This window comes from Salvelinus fontinalis, chromosome 36 (assembly GCF_029448725.1).
Source record: "Salvelinus fontinalis isolate EN_2023a chromosome 36, ASM2944872v1, whole genome shotgun sequence".
NCBI classification, from domain to species: Eukaryota; Metazoa; Chordata; class Actinopteri; order Salmoniformes; family Salmonidae; genus Salvelinus; species Salvelinus fontinalis.
This window is the reverse complement of record NC_074700.1, coordinates 22,996,612-23,015,101: the sequence shown is the minus strand read 5'-3', so window position 1 is coordinate 23,015,101 and position 18,490 is coordinate 22,996,612. Positions and strand designations below refer to the sequence as shown.

Sequence of the window (18,490 nt, the reverse complement as noted above, 5' to 3'; positions counted from 1 at the left end):
TTAGATAAAATAACCTAACCTAATACTAACCTGCTAGGAAAAGTCACTACCACCTATTGCTGTTCTCCATCTAGTCCCAACCTCATGTCAGTTTCATAGTTGGGCAGCCTGACTGGGTTTAGTTGCCGCCTTGTGATTTTAAACGGCACCAGTTTTTGTAACCCACCGTCACCTCGATCAATTAAGATTTATCAAGATCGTCACAATGTCAGGATGTTTTTTAGGACCTCGAGATGTCTAAACGCGTGAGATACAATTATTAAATCTAACTTCATTGTTGGAAAAGGACACGTATGTATCAGTCTATTACGCTTATTGTCTACAAAGCTTGTGACAAGTTTTTTTTTTAAAGTACATATGAATGCAACCTGAACCATGATTTACCTGATTTCAAACAGTACCAGTTTGTACCCCACTCAAGGCCATCTAAAGACTGAAGTGAAATACTAGGCTTACCGTATGACTGCTTCATCGTAGGCAGCACCACTGAATTATTTCAGTTTAAGTTGAACTGGGTGGGACTTCCTATGGATTGAGGGATAACTCCATCAAGGTCATTAGGATCAGCCAATGATTTATACTCGTAAGTAAACAACCCATAACTGCAGGTGGCAGTCAGTCACCAACATTTGCTTTATACCCGTTCAACACTGGCAGTAGGCACCCTTTCAGTCACCAACTCAGTGGCACTGTACCTCAAGACAGTTGGCCTCAATGGAGCTGTCGATGCTCACGGACACAATAACATGGCCAATGTCTCTGGCTTACCCTAAATATGTGAAAGCAGATATGAACAAAAACCAACTACAAACACCGGGAAAATTATTCAAAATAGACTATTTTTTTTTTAAACCTAATGTGTGAAAATGGACACGAATGCAATTGCAACCATAGTTCTTGTTAAAAAGGAGAAATACCTTTATTTTATTTAAGACCATTAAAATAAATACTATACAGAACCCAATGTAGAAAATTTGGTACACGGCTTCTGTCTCAAAAAAATGTTAACAATATCACATTTCCTTTAATAAATTCAGTTAAAAAATAGCACTGACCAAGCAATAACTCTGCACATTCCTTTCCCCCACCCACCCAGTGAGGCAATTTTATAAAACGGAAAAAATAAAAAGACAATCGCCATCATTTGTAGGTTGGTCCTTCGTATAAAGACCTCTCCAACAGTTTGGTGAGGTAGGTTACAAAAGTGACACCCTTTCAAATCTAATCTTTCTGGAAAGAAAATCATAAACTCAAGAAAATAGCCTGTGAAACGTAAAATCCTCACAACCGGGTTTGTGACAATTGGAAACACGGCATATCTGGATCTCTGTAGGGCTGCAGAACCCTTCCAACCGCCATTCCTGGGAAATCTGGGAATTTTTGGGAAAAGTTGGAATGTCACATTTTCTGCCTTGAGCAGCAGTCGCCCTGCCACCCCACCAATACACAACAGGCTTCAAACTAAAAATAATGCTACCTCAACTTCGGACTATACAAAAGGATAAAGAAAGTATAAACAAGAGAATCACACAGCAGAGATCAGGATCAAGGAAACATTTCATACTCATTCATGATCACATCTCTACATTTTATTTGTTATTTGTTGAAGATGCTCCTTGAACATCCTTTAAAACCCACCCCAAGACGAGCTGGATACATTGTAGTCTTTTCAGAAGTACTATTCTGGTATGTAATAACTTCTCCAAGAACCCCCCCCCCCCCCCAAAGGGCAATAGTAATTTTATAGTCACACTTAACTATTAACACCCACTGACTGGAGAGCAATGAAGCACGTCACAATAGTGAGGTTGCGGCCAAAATTGCACCCTGCAGCCTACATAGTGCAGTATATAGGGAATAGGGTACAGTGTCAGATGCAGCCAGAGTCACCCTAACTAAAAGCTAGTCACTTCCCAACATTATACACAAATGCCATTAAGTTGCATCAATTGGGGGTAAAGAGTAGACAACCACAACTAAGGTGGTCAGGTCAGTCCATTAAGTTAAATAGAGGGCACAGACAGCAGGTAGCCTAGTGGTTAAGAGCGTTACCAGCAACCTTTAGATTACTGGCCCAAAACCCCAAGAGACAACTGGAAAAAAAATGCCCTTGAGCAAGGCACTTAACAGAAATTGCTCCTGTAAGACACTCTGGATAAGAGCATCTGCTAAATAACTAAAATGCACAAAAGCCAATACGGCTAAGATGCATGTGTGCCCTCTATCAAACTCTATGGGGAGTCAACTTATCACCCAGTATCAGTCCTAAACTTCAGCCTTTAGTGCTTGGGCACCCAATAATTTAGAACCATCTCAGGGTGTCAGGGGTTTAAAAACCAAAGAGGAACAACCCCATCGACAATGCATTTTTGACTTTGGAAAGTGGTGTGGGTGGGGTAGAACTTAAGCTATACTTAACTGACCAGAATACCGTAAAGGGCTATGAGGACAAGACAAAAACCCCAGTGTAAGAGTAAAATCATTTGTATTGAGTTTGAATACCAGTCGGTATTCAATCACAAGGATAGGAATCAAAGGTGAAATAGGGTCGGATTTCGGGTCAAGAGGGGGAGGGCTCCAGGATCTGAGTGATCGCCGTTTTAGCCGATTGGAGGGGGATATTGGGTTTGGGGTTTTGTTGAAGCCAAGGGGATTGAGAGAGGACAGAAGGTTTGGGGCAGGGCAGAAGGAAATCTTCCAGAATCTAGATGAGGTCAGCCACATTCATGGGCATCTCCTCAACAGTGGTGTTGTAGAACGTCTCGATGTCCCTCAGCGTGCGCTTGTCCTCTTCAGTCACCATGTTGATGGCAACTCCCTTGCGGCCAAAACGACCCCCTCGACCAATCCTGACCGGAGAGAATGGAGGGTTTAGGTTGGATATTTAGTTGCATCTCTTTTGGTTGACATGTTGAAATGGACCTGCTGCATGTAGAGGAGATGCTTGGTGCTACTGGACAAGAGATCAGTTCAACCCATTATCTGGAACCATTGACAGTTCACATTTAGCCATTTGTTTTACCCAATTCTGTAAGTCTAACCAGTGTACTCCACTAAATGCATTGTAAGAGAAGACGGAAAGAAATCACAACTTCCATCAAATACGCTGTATTCAGCCAGTGTGGAATCTGATCATGAGTTCCAGAGCCCTGAGGTCCAGAACACACCAGCCAACAGAACGCTGAGTGGTAGAACTAGAACACTCAGGGGGTTCCAGAGTCAGTTGACACGCATGGATTTCATCATTATACAGCTCTAGAAACCTACGCTTACTTTCATGTTTGCAGATGCACAACTGAGCCTTCTAATAAATGAGCACTGATGATAATCAAGTGCATTTCAGTGGCTTGGAAATACAATGACATTGAAAAGTAGTTAGGAAAACCTTTGATCATTTAAGTGTATAATATTTGAGTGGAACACACCATTAGAAAGTCTTTTGACAATTTGCCAACATTGACAGTCTAAAGTAAAACTGGCATGCTGGCAAAGTTGTCACATATGTAATATTTGACTACTTTAGCAATGGCAGTGTAATTCAGACTAGTCGTTGGCCTCTGTCAGAATGAGTGAGGGTGTCAGAACTTTAGGGCCAACACTACACTGTCGCTTGAGCACATTCATAATGGTATGAAGCAATAAGAGGTGCCACCTACAAAGTCAGATATATGTAGGCACATATCAAACATGCACCACCCTGGTGTCAATATATTGCTTTGCATGGATCATAATGTTCCCAATTCTAACGCTGCCTTCTAGGAATTGCACTTTTAGTCACCTGTGGATGTAGTTCTCCCTATTGGTGGGCAGATCATAGTTGATGACCAGGGACACCTGCTGGACATCAATACCTCTGGCCTGGAGCGGGACAGAGACCAAGGGAATAATCACTCATTAGCGCTGTACTTCGACTGGTGACAAAGCATAAGAGGACGCACATGTTTGGTATAGTCAGTCAACAAGGAAACAGACATTACATTAGAGAACAGTTGTAAACCGCTAATAAGTCATGAGTTGGGACTTTGAACCTAGTCACTGGAGAGCAGACTAAATTCACTACCTAAGACCAAGCTGGTAGGAGAGTTCTGGGCCCAAATTAACAGGGAGTGGGTGGGGGAAACCATTAGTGGGACACCATTAACAGGAAGGGACTTACCAGCAGGTCAGTGGTGATGAGAACCCTGCTGGAGCCTGAACGGAACTCCCTCATGATCAAGTCCCTCTCCTTCTGGTCCATGTCGCCGTGCTGGAAGAGATAAGACATGAGCTACAAGTCATACGAATGCATAAGACATTGGTATGAGAGATTCCTTTGGACCCAGGGTCCAGTTTGGATATTGTAGACTATCATTGGCGTGGTAATGCCATGATGGCCTTTTGACTGGGTTGTCAAAATGCTATACACAATGTGAAAATAATAAGTTTGTCATCTGTGCCCATAGCATGAACCAGCCTATTCCTCACTGAACAGAGCTGACTGGGATGAACATGGACTGATTCTCTTCCCCTGCCAGATATAAGATTCAGTGCCATTAGAGGACACCGCCTTGCCCAGTTGACAGGGGGGGGGGGGGGTGAAGTCAGATCGTATAAATAGAATTCCTATCCCATTGACTTAACGCGCACACTAATTGTATGGGACAACCCAACATTGACAGCTACATTAAGGAAATCAGCCTACACTTATGAACATCACTTTGATTGCCTTGTGCCTGGGTCACAAATCTAAGAGTCAATTTAAGCTTGATCTGAAAAGATGTTGGAGACTCCGTATGGAGGGTGTGACGCAATTGTGGAGCCTCCGGAGGCACGCAGAGACCAAATTGAGCTCTGTACCGCATTGCGCCTCCCAAATATTGTAACAAGGCCGAGGACTCCATATAGTTCCGCATTGACATGATTGGTTGACGATAGGTGGGGGCAAGAGGTCCTGTATATACAAGCTCCCCCGATAACAGCGCCGTGAACCTGAAGCAGGAATGCCCTGACTTCTGCAGAGGCTGTATCACCATAAATTCTGCATGGCCAAATGCAGATGTTGAATTGACCATGCAGTGCCTCAATCTAAAGTTACCGTAAACGAAACCGTTAGTCTCAATTCTTCAGCATTTAGTCTGTAGCGTAAGGTCCAAGTTAAATTCATGCTATGGCTGAAGCCCAAGTAACCTCAAGTTCAAAGGTGGTTCCTTACTCTGCTAGAGATGTCATAGCAACGGCTAGAGTAGTCAGGTCAGTCCATAGAAGTGAATAGAGGGCACATACGACATTACAGCAGCGATACATGTGGTGCCATCTATCCGACCTTATGGGCTAGTCAAAAGGGTCCTCATCTTACCAGAGCAGACACAGTAAAATCCCTGGCATGCATCTTCTCAGTGAGCCAGTCCACCTTCCTCCTAGTATTGATGAAGATCACAGCCTGGGTGATTGTCAGGGTCTCATAGAGATCACACAGGGTGTCAAGCTTCCACTCCTGGTAGAGGGGAGACATTGAGAATGGGTTAGAAGATGACTAGGCAGTCAAGGATGTGAGTTTAGTCACTCACATTGATAACCTTCCACAATACAGATATGGTCTGAACAGAAGTAGCTTTAGTATCATTTAGTTTAGCCTTGCGAGTTTAGGTACAAATGGCCAAAATAGAAGTATAGAACGCGTCAATGCAGACGATTTACCCACCAATATTTTTACTCATACTTCTCTACCATGGTCCAAATGATCTATGAGCCAAAATCTCACAAGTGGAAAGCCTTTGGCAGGATAGTAAATCATGAAGGTGTGCCATTCGCAGCTTTAGTCAGATCACGCCCAGGGAGCCTGAGGCCACGCTAACAACCAGCAGACAGAATGCCAATTGGCCACCGGGAGGCCCAAGGGGTTCTGGGATCAGTTGACATGCATTAGTTCCATCAACAACCCCCCCCTATTGGATTACAGCAGCCATTTTGAAAGTTTGGATAAGATTCTGCTACATTACTGAATCGTAACACCTCAGAATTGAAGGCAGCGCAGCCATAGGATATACTCAACTATCTCGTCAGAAAACCGGCTAAATCGATTCTAGCGAGATAATGGACCAAATGCAACCCCATGTTAGATCTGTGCCCAAGGGCAACGCACACCTCTTTCTCCACATTGATGTAGAACTGTCGAATACCCTCCAGGGTAAGCTCCTCCTTCTTGACCAGGATGCGGATTGGCTCACGCATGAACTTCTTGGTGACCTCCAGGACATCCTGGGGCATGGTGGCAGACAGCAGCACCACCTAGAGGGGTGGCAGAGGTTAAAGGGCATGTTTAACTACTTGAAGTAACAGGAACAATAAAGGTACGTTAGATGTGTTTAAGTCAATGGCCTTTTGTCAATTGTATTTGCTTAACACCTAAGTCTTCGCCTCCCTAAGAAAAAGGTCAAAGGTAATCGAGGAGCAGGAGAGTCAATTCACTAGGCGCCTTTGTCAAGAGGGCGTCTCCCAAAAGTGATTTTAAACAAATCAAGCAAGACATTTTAGATAAAATATTCTACTTAGTTTTACAGGCGCATGGTTTCCTACCGACAAGACAAAAGTTGATTCAAGGGGGTGCAGTGCGGCAGATCAAAACTCTTCCGAAGGACCGATAGTTGGCCACCTTACAAGGTTAGTTATGCTTATCTTGGTTGGGAGAACTCTCCCATTCACCTACTAACAAATAGACACAACCACAGTTCCGAGGCCGACCGATTAATCGGAATGGCCGAGTAAAAGTTTTCAAAACAATCGGTAATCAGTATTTTAGGACACCGATTTGGCCATTTTTTTTTTACACCTTTATTTAACTAGGCAAGTTAGTTAAGAACAATTATTATTTTCAATGACGGCCTAGAACAGTGGGTTAACTGCCTTGATCAGGGGCAGAACGACAGATTTTTACCTCGTCAGCTCGAGGATTCAATCTTGCAACCTTACGGTTAACTAGTCCAACGCTCTAACCACCTGCCTCTCATTGCACTCCACGAGGAGCCTGCCTGTTACGCGAATGCAGTAAGAAGCCGAAGTAAGCTGCTAGCTAGCTAGCATTAAACTGATCATATAAAAAAAACAATAATCGCTAGCCAACTTTTTAGGGACGGGGCAGCATTTTCACTTTGGATGAATAGCATGCCCAAAGTGAACTGCCTCCTACTCTGTCCCAGATGCTAATATATGCATATTATTATTGGATAGAAAACACTGAAGTTTCTAAAACGGTTTGAATCATGTCTGAGTATAACAGAACTCAAATGGCCAAAAAAGGAAGTGGGAATTCTGAGGCAGTTCAATTTAACTCATCTCCCATTGAAATGCCAGTGGGATATGGATCTTCTTGCACTTCCTACACCTTCCACTAGACGTCAACAGTCTGTAGAACATTGAATGAAGCTTCTACTGTGATGTTAGGGTGGATGGGGGCTGTTTGAGTCAGTGGTCTGGCAGAGAGCCAGGTCCTGGTCACACGCATTCCACATGATAGCGACTTGCGTTCCTTTATTTCCACAGACAAAAAAGAATTTATCCGGTTGGAACGTTATTGAATATTTAGGATAACATCCTGAAGATTGATTCTATAGTTAGTTTGACAAGTTTATTCGACCTGTAATATAACTTTAAGTTTTCGTCCGACGTTCGCCTGGACCTGCACGATCGTTTGGATGTGTATACTAAACGTGCTAACAAAAGTAGCTACTTGGACATAAATAATGAGCATTATCAAACAAACCAACAATTTGTGTAACTAGGATTCCTGGGAGTGCATTCTGACGAAGATCAAAGGTAAAGGAATATTTATGTAATTTCGTATTTGTTGACTTCAACATGGCGGAGAAATGTTGTTTATATCCGAGCGCCGAAACAGATTATTGCATGGTGTGCTTTTTCCGTGAAGTTTTTGAAATATGACACAGCGGTTGCATTAACTACACATGGTTGATGATATTACTAGTTTATCTAGCGTGTCCTGCGTTGCATATAATCGATGCGGTGCGCATTTGCGAAAAAGGACTTTCGTTGCTCCACCATGTACCTAACCATAAACATCCATGCCTTCCTTAAAATCAATACACAAGTATATATATTTTTTAAACCTGCATATTTAGTTAATATTGCCTGCTAATATGAATTTCTTTGTGTCACTTCTCGTGCAAAAGAGTCAGGGTATAGGCAGCAGTTTGGGCCGCCTGGCTCGTTGCGAACTGCGTGAAGACTTTCTTCCTAACAAAGACAGCCAACTTCGCCAAACGGGGGATGATTTACAAAAGCGCATTTGCAAAAAAAGCACGACTGCACCTAACCATAAACACCAATGCCTTTCTTAAGATCAATACACAGAAGTATATATTTTTAAACCCACACATTTCGCTAAAAGAAATCCAGGTTAGCAGGCAATATTAACCATGTGAAATTGTGTCACTTCTCTTGCGTTCTTGCACGCAGAGTCAGGGTATATGCAACAGTTTGGGCCGCCTGGCTCGGTGCGAACTAATTTGCCTGAATTTTACATAACATTGAAGGTTGTGCAATGTAACAGGAAAATTTAGACTTCTGGATGCCACCCGTTAGATATACGAAACGGTTCCGTATTTCACTGAAATAAACATTTTGTTTGAGATGAGTTTCCAGATTCGACCATATTAATGACCTACGGCTCGTATTATCATAATTGAGTCTGATTTGATAGAGCAGGCTGACTGAGCAATGTTAGGCTCAAGCAGGCTAGTAAGCATTCATTCAAACACTTCAGTGCGTTTTGCCAGCAGCTCTTCGCAATGCTCTAAGCATTGCGCTGTTCATGACTTCAAGCCTATCAACTCCCAAGATTAGGCTGGTGCGCGCTAATAGTGTTTCAAACATCACTCGCTCTGAGACTTGGAGTAGTTGTTCCCCTTGCTCTGCATGGGTAACGCTGCTACGAGGGTGGCTGTTGTTGATGTGTTCCTGGTTCGAGCGAGGAGCGGAACGGAAGCTATACTGTTACACTGGCAATACTAAAGTGCCTATAAGAACACCCAATAGTCAAAGGTATATGAAACACAAATCGTATAGAGAGAAATAGTCCTATAACTCCTATATTAACTACAACTTCTTACCTGGGAATATTGAAGATGCATGTTAAAAGGAACCACCAGCTTTCATATGTTCTCATGTTCTGAGCAAGGAACTTAAACGCTAGCTTCCCTACATGACACATATTGCACTTTTACTTTCTTCTCCAAAACGTTGCTTTTGCATTATTTAAACCAAATTGAAGATTATTATTTATTTTGGGCTAAATTGATTTTATTGATGTATTATATTAAGTTAAAATAAGTGTTCATTCAGTATTGTTGTAATTGTCATTATTACAAATAAAATAATCAGCTGATTAATCGGTACCGGCATTGAAAAATCATAATCCGGCGACCTCTACCAGTTTCTGGGTCTCGGAGCAGCAAGGGCGGAGAATGGACCTTCACACGAGAAAATTACATCAAATGAATAGCCCCTTGAAGTCAACAACAGTTTAACCTCAGGGAAGAGGCAATGCCAACCACACCCACAGGAGTGACTGGTGTGCTGAACAGTTGTAAACGGAAAGTTGGGCAACCGGTGACTAAGTTGTAAACTGCTAATAAGTTATGGGTTGGGACTGAGGCAGTCACCGGAGAGCAGTTAAATTGAATCAAGTTCATAACTAAAAGCAAAGTACACAGCAATGCAGTTAAGCCGGTCCTACAGACCAGTTAGCTGAAAGGTGTAATAAGTAACTTATGCAATCTAACTAAATGTACTTAAGACAATGCACTTTAGCAATGACTACCAAGGCAAATATTTCAAGCTAGAAGAAAAGGATACAGGAATGTCAAATAAAGTTAATTCCAATCAGATTGTCGAGCTACTACAGATGGGTGTAATAGTGCTGGTGGGTAGGGGTTAGTACTAGTCAGAATGACATACCTGCGTGCTGGTGGGGAGCTTCTGGAAGATCTCGTAGATCTGGTCCTTGAAACCACGACTCAACATCTCATCAGCCTCATCCAGTACAAACATCTTGATGTTCTTGGAGGCTGCATGGAGGCAAGGTGGAGGGATGCAACATTGAAAATACATCTACAAGTAGTCACTTTATTCTGTCTTCACTGGTATTATCACTACTACATTCATGGCAGAAGGGATAAAATGAGGGCAAATGCCCAGTGAACAATCTGATTCAATGCCTTTACGACGTACAAACCAAGTTGAGTGATTGAAAAATACTGTATTCAGCCAGTGTGGAATCTGATCATGAGTTCCAGAGCCCTGAGGTCCAGAACACACCAGCCAACAGAACGCTGAGTGGTAGAACTAGAACACTCAGGGGGTTCCAGAGTCAGTTGACACGCATGGATTTCATCATTATACAGCTCTAGAAACCTACCCCGCCAATCAAAGGTCTTATGAACTGCACATCTGGGAGCTACTAAGGAACAAAATGTGCAACGAACCATTGATGTTACCGCTACACTATTTATTGGTCAACATGTGGTGAATTGGATAACGCGTAGTAAATTACTTTTTTAAAAGTTTAACTCCAAGCAGAAATTCACCCATTGATGGTCAATGAACCGTTTAACCCCTACTTACCCAGGTATTTGCGGTTCAACATATCAAACACGCGACCAGGGGTCCCCACCACTATGTGAGGGGCCTCAGCCTGCAGCTTGGTGACCTCGTTACGGACGTTGGTCCCTCCAATACAGGCATGGCAGGAGGCTCCCATGTAGTCACCCAGTGCCAGGATGACCTTCTGGATCTATTGAGGGGAGGAGGAGCTATTATAGTAATGTTCAAATTAACAACCAGGGGAGAAATATAGAATGGTTTCAGACTACAGCGGGGTTGTGTTCTGTACTCATATAGAATGGTTTCAGACTACAGCGGGGTTGTGTTCTGTACTCATATAGAATGGTTTCAGACTACAGCGGGGTTGTGTTCTGTACTCATATAGAATGGTTTCAGACTACAGCGGGGTTGTGTTCTGTACTCATATAGAATGGTTTCAGACTACAGCGGGGTTGTGTTCTGTACTCATATAGAATGGTTTCAGACTACAGCGGGGTTGTGTTCTGTACTCATATAGAATGGTTTCAGACTATAGCGGGGTTGTGTTCTGTACTCATATAGAATGGTTTCAGACTACAGCGGGGTTGTGTTCTGTACTCATATAGAATGGTTTCAGACTATAGCGGGGTTGTGTTCTGTACTCATATAGAATGGTTTCAGACTACAGCGGGGTTGTGTTCTGTACTCATATAGAATGGTTTCAGACTACAGCGGGGTTGTGTTCTGTACTCATATAGAATGGTTTCAGACTACAGCGGGGTTGTGTTCTGTACTCATATAGAATGGTTTCAGACTATAGCGGGGTTGTGTTCTGTACTCATATAGAATGGTTTCAGACTATAGCGGGGTTGTGTTCTGTACTCATATAGAATGGTTTCAGACTACAGCGGGGTTGTGTTCTGTACTCATATAGAATGGTTTCAGACTACAGCGGGGTTGTGTTCTGTACTCATATAGAATGGTTTCAGACTACAGCGGGGTTGTGTTCTGTACTCATATAGAATGGTTTCAGACTATAGCGGGGTTGTGTTCTGTACTCATATAGAATGGTTTCAGACTACAGCGGGGTTGTGTTCTGTACTCATATAGAATGGTTTCAGACTACAGCGGGGTTGTGTTCTGTACTCATATAGAATGGTTTCAGACTATAGCGGGGTTGTGTTCTTTACTCAAGACAACACGGTAGTTTGTAAGACTGCCACCCGTTTTCCACATCAGATACACATCTGTGCCCATAGCATGAACCAGCCTATTCCTCACTGAACAGAGCTGGCTGGGATGAACATGGACTGTTTCTCTTCCCCTGCCAGATATAAGACTCAGTGCCATTAGAGGACACTGCCTTGCCCAGTTGACAGGGGGGTTAATGAGGTCAACAAACACAAAATATCCCAAGTTTAGAATTGTGACATTTCTCGGGGTTGACCCAGGTTTAGCAAAATGTCAGCTGTTTACATTTCAAAACTACCGACACCTCCGGCTTCAGTGGCAGCTACTTAAACCACGGCCAAACCAAAGTAAGCTTTGTGGCATGTCTTAAAAGCAGTCACCGATAAGCCAGAAACTAAACCTACTAAAGTTACTTCAAATGCAATTCTTGGATAGGACCACAGGACAAGAAATGCAACGGTTTCATGCTAGAGATGTGAACATTACCCATTCGTTTTTAAATCCTTTTATTGTCCAGCTCATCCCCTCTCCTCCCTTGTCAACACACCTGCTGAGCCAACTCTCTGGTGGGAGCCAGGACAAGGGCTTGTGTGCCCTTCAGCTCCATGTCAATCTGCTGCAGGATGGAGATGGCAAAGGTCGCAGTCTTCCCAGTACCAGACTGAGCCTGTGCAATCACATCATAACCTGGAGACACACAAGAATGCCAAGCTCAATATATAAATAAAGTTCATACACACTACGGCTGATTTAGTGGTAGGTTTACTATACCGTTACTCTTTGGGTGTTATCCAATGCTTCTCCCTAGAATGTTACATCAACACACAAACTAGACCAGAAAGCACCTTCAACCAATACCAGTTTGCTTTCAGAATTGTTTCAATAAGGCAGTAAATATCAGCTACTTAGACCAAAATGAAGTAAATTTGATTAGTTTGTCATCTGTGCCCATTGCATGAACCAGCCTATTCCTCACTGAACAGAGCTGGCTGGGATGAACATGGACTGATTCTCTTCCCCTGACAGATATAAGATTCAGTGCCATTAGAGGACACCGCCTTGCCCAGTTGACAGGGGGCATGAAGTCAACATGCAGAAGGAAAGACGTAAGCACTTGTAGTACTTTCAGTTTAAGTGACTGTTAGTCGTCTTTTCAAGCTGACGAGCTAAGAAAAATGTAGATTTCAGTCACTGTAGTGACATGACAAGTTCCCTGTTGGAATAATCCCACAAGGCTTAGATGTAGTATTTTACCATTATGCCTTAACATCTGAAAAGTGGGTGTGGTTGAGTACTCACCCTTGATACAAGGGAGGATGGCCCTCTGCTGGATAGCGGAGGGTTTCTCAAAACCATAGGCATAGATTCCCCTGAGCAGCTTCTCACCCAGGTTCATCTCATCAAAACTGTCCACGATCTCATTCCAGTTGCTCTGTAAGTTGAGGGCAGAATATAGACATCCACATTACATTTTAGTAAGTTAGCAGACAATCTTATCCAGTTTTAGTTGACAGTGCATTCAAACTAGGTAAAAACCAGCCATCCTTTAGCAACTCCACATCTAACTTCATACATTGCAGATTTTGTTAGCAAGGTAGGCCTCATTACACAATATCTTGACCATCTGAGTATGTACAGTGTTTGCATTTAATTAGGCAGATTTCACACATTATCAAGTTATAACTGGAGTTTTTGCTTATCTAGCTAGTCTTTCACATCCAATGTAGAAGTTGTCACACAGAAGCAATACACACCTCAATGATCCCATCTGGCTCCATGCCCTCTGGGCCATTGTCTCTGGGAGGTCTGAAATTGAACAGCAGTAGATGGTCATTATTAACAAACACCAAAGCGATAATGACACTAGGGAAATGCTATGTTTCACAATCTAAAGCTGGCATATTGTAGCTTTAAAAAACGTCGAGAAATATCGTTCGGCTACACTAGACAAGCGGGTACGTCCCAGTAATAAACTGTTTTTGGTGCTGACAGGACTACAAGTTTTTTTTTTTAATAAATCAGCTAAACTTCTCATAAGCGTTAATACTATTGCCGAACAGCAGAATTGCACACTGGAGATTGTTCATTAGATAACGTCGAGGGGGGCGCGGCATTTTCCGAGGAAAAATTGCCCCATGGTCTACATAGCCGCCATTTCAAGATGTTCGTTTTCACGGCCTGAATGCTGGTGTGTAGTTAGAAGGATAACAGCATGCGTAAACGACTGAATATACAAAATTAGTTAAATCAGAACACAAAACATTTACTCTGTTTTACAACATCCGAGTAATGCATTATCCTACTGAAAGTAAGCCACATGAAAACGTTTGGTAGGTACCAGGTTTACATATACGTGTCAAACTAGGATTAGCTTGCTAGCCAACTAGGCCCAAAGTAGAGCCTTTTTTCGATGTATCACATCTCGACCATTTTTTAAATACACTAGTCGTGTACGTTATGCTAAGTAGGTCAGAAAAAAAAATAGCAATCGTAAATCAATCCATCTTTATTATAAGGCCTGCCATTGTCTCGCAAGTACCGTTAACTACGACGACCATGTGCGTGAAAATTCCCCCTGCACTCGCCATCCAGCTGACCTGTAATTTGTCCCCATGCTGCCCTGAACAAGATAAATAGGTCGTCGTATGTTCAAAAGTAGGATTTATCAATACTAGATTAACACATCGGGCGGTATTCCGGAAAGGCCTAGACCAGGCTTGAAAAGCCTCACTCAAGTGTATGCGGAGAAACCGGCACCGCCGCATCTCCGCACTGAAAATTAGCAAGTTGGGCTAACGATCTGGCAGGGGTTTTCAAATCAAACCTACCCCATGTTTCTCAATTAACCAGCTTTTAATACCATTGACAATAAAACTGTCTTTCGACGTTACAGATAAGTCAAAAGTTCTCAAAAAGCCGGGTCGATGGACCTTTAAACGAGCTAACATTCACTAAATTAACATCAAGTGGCTAGCCCGTAATATGCTAGCGACTGTAAACAATTTTGCTTCAAACATTGCATACGTTTTCAGATCACATGCGTTACAAATTTCATATTTTTCTATTTAAAATTACAACTTAAACAATATTACGCAATACATTGCCAACTATATGCGTTCATTCCTTACCTATCTTCATACTCAGCCGACATTATCACAAAGGATGAGAATGTGGTAGGAACCTTATATATACGTCAACGTGATGAGCAAACTAGCGATTTCATTGCAGCAGCTCCATGTCAATCAATTGTGACTCCACCCACTATGACATATCATTGGCTAATTCATACGTCATTAAATAAGTGATTGACAGCATAATCGCGTTTATTTGCACACAAGCAGGCGGGATATGGTGCATAACCCTCCCATTGCATGTAGCTATTGGGCAAAAGCAGTCTTAATGTCGGTTTTCATTGGGTATTTCCTTTGCAACATTGAGCGCGCTCGGACACTGATCTTAGAACAGCGTTTTTGGTCCTGTTAGAAAATCTCATTCAAGAATAAGAATTCTAAAACCGATCCAGGGCTAGTTCATGTGAAACAAACCATATGACCAGAGCCCTGCACAAGTCTGCACGTCAACATATCTTCATTTCACAAATTTAAGTAATTATTATGCCGCGTTCAAGTGCTAGTCGGAACTAGGACATTTGGAAATGTAAGGTGAGGACCCTGGGACTAAACACCTCCCACTGCAACTGGATCCTTGACTTCCTGACGGGCCGCCCCCAGGTGGTAAGGGTAGGTAACAACACATCTGCCACGCTGATCCTCAACACTGTTAACTCATGACTACATGGCCAAGCACGACTTTAACACCATCATTAAGTTTGCTGATGACACAACAGTGAGACAGCCTATAGGGAGGAGGTCAGAGACCTGGCCGTGTGGTGACAAGACAACCTCTCCCTCAACGTGATCAAGACAAAAGAGCTGATTGTGGACCACAGGAGGGGCACCACAGGGGCTGCAGTGGGGCAGGTTGAGAGCTTCAAGTTCCTTGGTGTCCACATCACCAACAAACTATCATGGTCCAAACACACCAAGACAGTCGTGAAGAGGGCACGACAAAGCCTATTCCCCCTCAGGAGACTGAAAAGATTTGGCATGGGTTCTCAGATCCTCAAAGTTCAACAGCTGCACCAGAGAGCATCCTGAATGATTGCATTACCGCCTGGTACGGCAACTGCTTGGCATCCGACATTGTTACAGCAACATTTTGGAATAAATATAAAAAGGTATGCATTAATGGCGTTGTTTTCCCCAAATACAGTGGTGTAAAGTACTTAAGTAAAAATACTTTAAAGTACTACTTAAGTCATTTTTGGGGTATCTGTATTTTACTATTTATATTCTTGACAACTTTTACTCCACTACATTCCTAAAGAAAAGAATGTAAACTCAGCAAAAAAGAAACGTCCTTTCACTGTCAACTGTGTTTATTTTCAGAAAACTTAACATGTGTAAATATTTGTATGAACATAACAAGATCCAACCACTGAGACATAAACTGAACAAGTTGCACAGACATGTGACTAACAGAAATGGAATAATGTTTCCCTGAAAAGGGGAGGTCAAAATCAAAAGTAACAGTCAGTATCTGGTGTGGCCACTAGCTGCATTAATTACTGCAGTGCATCTCCTCCTCATGGACTGCACCAGATTTGCCAGTTCTTGCTATGAGATGTTACCCCACTCTTCCCCACAAGACACCTGCAAGTTCCCGGACATTTCTGGGGGGAATGGCCCTAGCCCTCACCCTCCGATCCAACAGGTCCCAGACGTGCTCAATGGGATTGAGATCCGAGCTCTTTACTGGCCATGGCAGAACACTGACATTCCTGTCTTGCAGGAAATCACGCACAGAACGAGCAGTATGGCTGGTGGCATTATCATTCTGGAGGGTCATGTCAGGATGAGCCTGCAGGAAGGGTACCACATGAGGGAGGAGGATGTCTTTCCTGTAACGCACAGCATTGAGATTGCCTGCTATGACAACATGCTCAGTCCGATGATGCTGTGAAACACCGCCCCAGACCATGATGGACCTTCCAACTCCAAATTGATCCCGCTCCAGAGTACAGGCCTCGGTGTAAAACTCATTCCTTCGACGATAAACGCAACTCCGACCATCACCCCTGGTGAAACAAAACCGCAACTCGTCAGTGAAGAGCACTTTTTGCCAGTCCTGTCTGGTCCAGCGACGGTGGGTTTGTGCCCATAGGCAACAATGTTGCCGGTGACGTCTGGTGAGGACCTGCCTTACAACAGGCCTACAAGCCCTCACTCCAGCCTCTCTCAGCCTATTGAGAACAGTCTGAGCACTGATGGAGGGATTGTGCGTTCCTGGTGTAACTCGGGCAGTTGTTGTCATCCTGTACCTGTCCCGCAGGTGTGATGTTCAAATGTACCGATCCTGTGCAGGTGTTGTTACACGTGGTTTGATACTGCGAGGACGATCAGCTGACCGTCCTGTCTCCCAGTAGCACTGTCTTAGGCATCTCACAGTACAAACATTGTAATGTATTGCCCTGGCCACATCTGCATTCCTCATGCACCTTCACGCAGATGAGCAGGGACCCTGGGCATCTTTCTTTTGGTGTTTTTCAGTCTCAGTAGAAAGGCCTCTTTAGTGTTCTAAGTTTTCATAACTGTGACCTTAATTGCCTACCGTCTGTAAGCTGTTAGTGTCTTAACGACCGTTCCACAGGTGCATGTTCATTAGCTGTTTAATGAAATTTACTTTTTAATCCTTATATTTTCCCTGACACAAAAGTACTAGTTACATTTTGGAATGCTTAGCAGAACATGAAAATTGTATAACTCACGCACTTATCAAGAGAAAATACCCAGTCATCCCCACTGCCTCTGATCTGGCAGACTCACATTAACACAAATGCTTAGTTTGTAAATGATGTCGGAGCGTTGAAGTGTGCCCCTGGCTATCCGTAATTTATTTATTTTTTAATCAAGAAAATCATGCTGTCTGGTTTGCTTAATATAGGGAATTTGAAATGTATACTTTTGATACTTAAGTATATTTTAGCAATTACATTTACTTTTGATACTTAACTCAAAGTATTAGTTTTTAAATGTACTTAAGTACTATTTTACTGGGTGACTTTCACTTGAGTCATTTTCTTAAGGTATCGTTACTTTTACTCAAGTATGATAATTGGGTACTTTTTCCACCACTGCCAAATATTGCATCTTCTTAAAAAATCATGAAAAACCATCGTATTCCTCAATTTAAATCGATTCGCATTATACATGACAGAAATAGTTAACGTTCATTCATCTCTTCTTTGCCCTGTTTGTTTATCATTGTCGGTTGCCGCCTAATCTTGTTGAATTACCACTTGTGTTATCCTTGATGATTTTCTTAAATTCTATGTGGAGGCGTCACCGGCTGGAGCACCCTTATGTATGCATTTTTTTTTTTTTTTTTTTTTAATTTAGTCTAATAAATTCAATAAATGCTTTAAAAGATAAGTCAATTATGTTTTATCAGACTTCTGCTCAAAACACACACAAAAAAACTTTTTGATATCTATCAACAATGTGCTTTCAGTTACTAAAAGAAAGAGGGAAATATGAAGTAATACCACTGTGAAGAATATGTGCTTCCCTGGTCAAAAGTGATGCACTATAAAAGGGGCAGGCTGCCATTTGGGATCCAAAGTTGTTTGTAGCCGACATGGTCCAACCCATATGACGTCAACATG

General features: G+C 42.6%; 2 non-coding genes and 1 pseudogene across 2 annotated transcripts; all 3 read right to left on the bottom strand.

Annotated features, from left to right (window-relative positions):
* Positions 1–894: 894 nt before the first annotated feature.
* On the bottom strand, positions 895–14,989 carry LOC129835425 (eukaryotic initiation factor 4A-I-like; annotated as a pseudogene).
* Positions 3,109–3,251, bottom strand: LOC129835860 (small nucleolar RNA SNORD10). Its single transcript, XR_008756577.1, has one exon. It is a non-coding gene; the product is annotated as a small nucleolar RNA SNORD10 (small nucleolar RNA).
* Positions 10,253–10,395, bottom strand: LOC129835861 (small nucleolar RNA SNORD10). The gene has a single exon (XR_008756578.1). It is a non-coding gene; the product is annotated as a small nucleolar RNA SNORD10 (small nucleolar RNA).
* Positions 14,990–18,490: the final 3,501 nt, after the last annotated feature.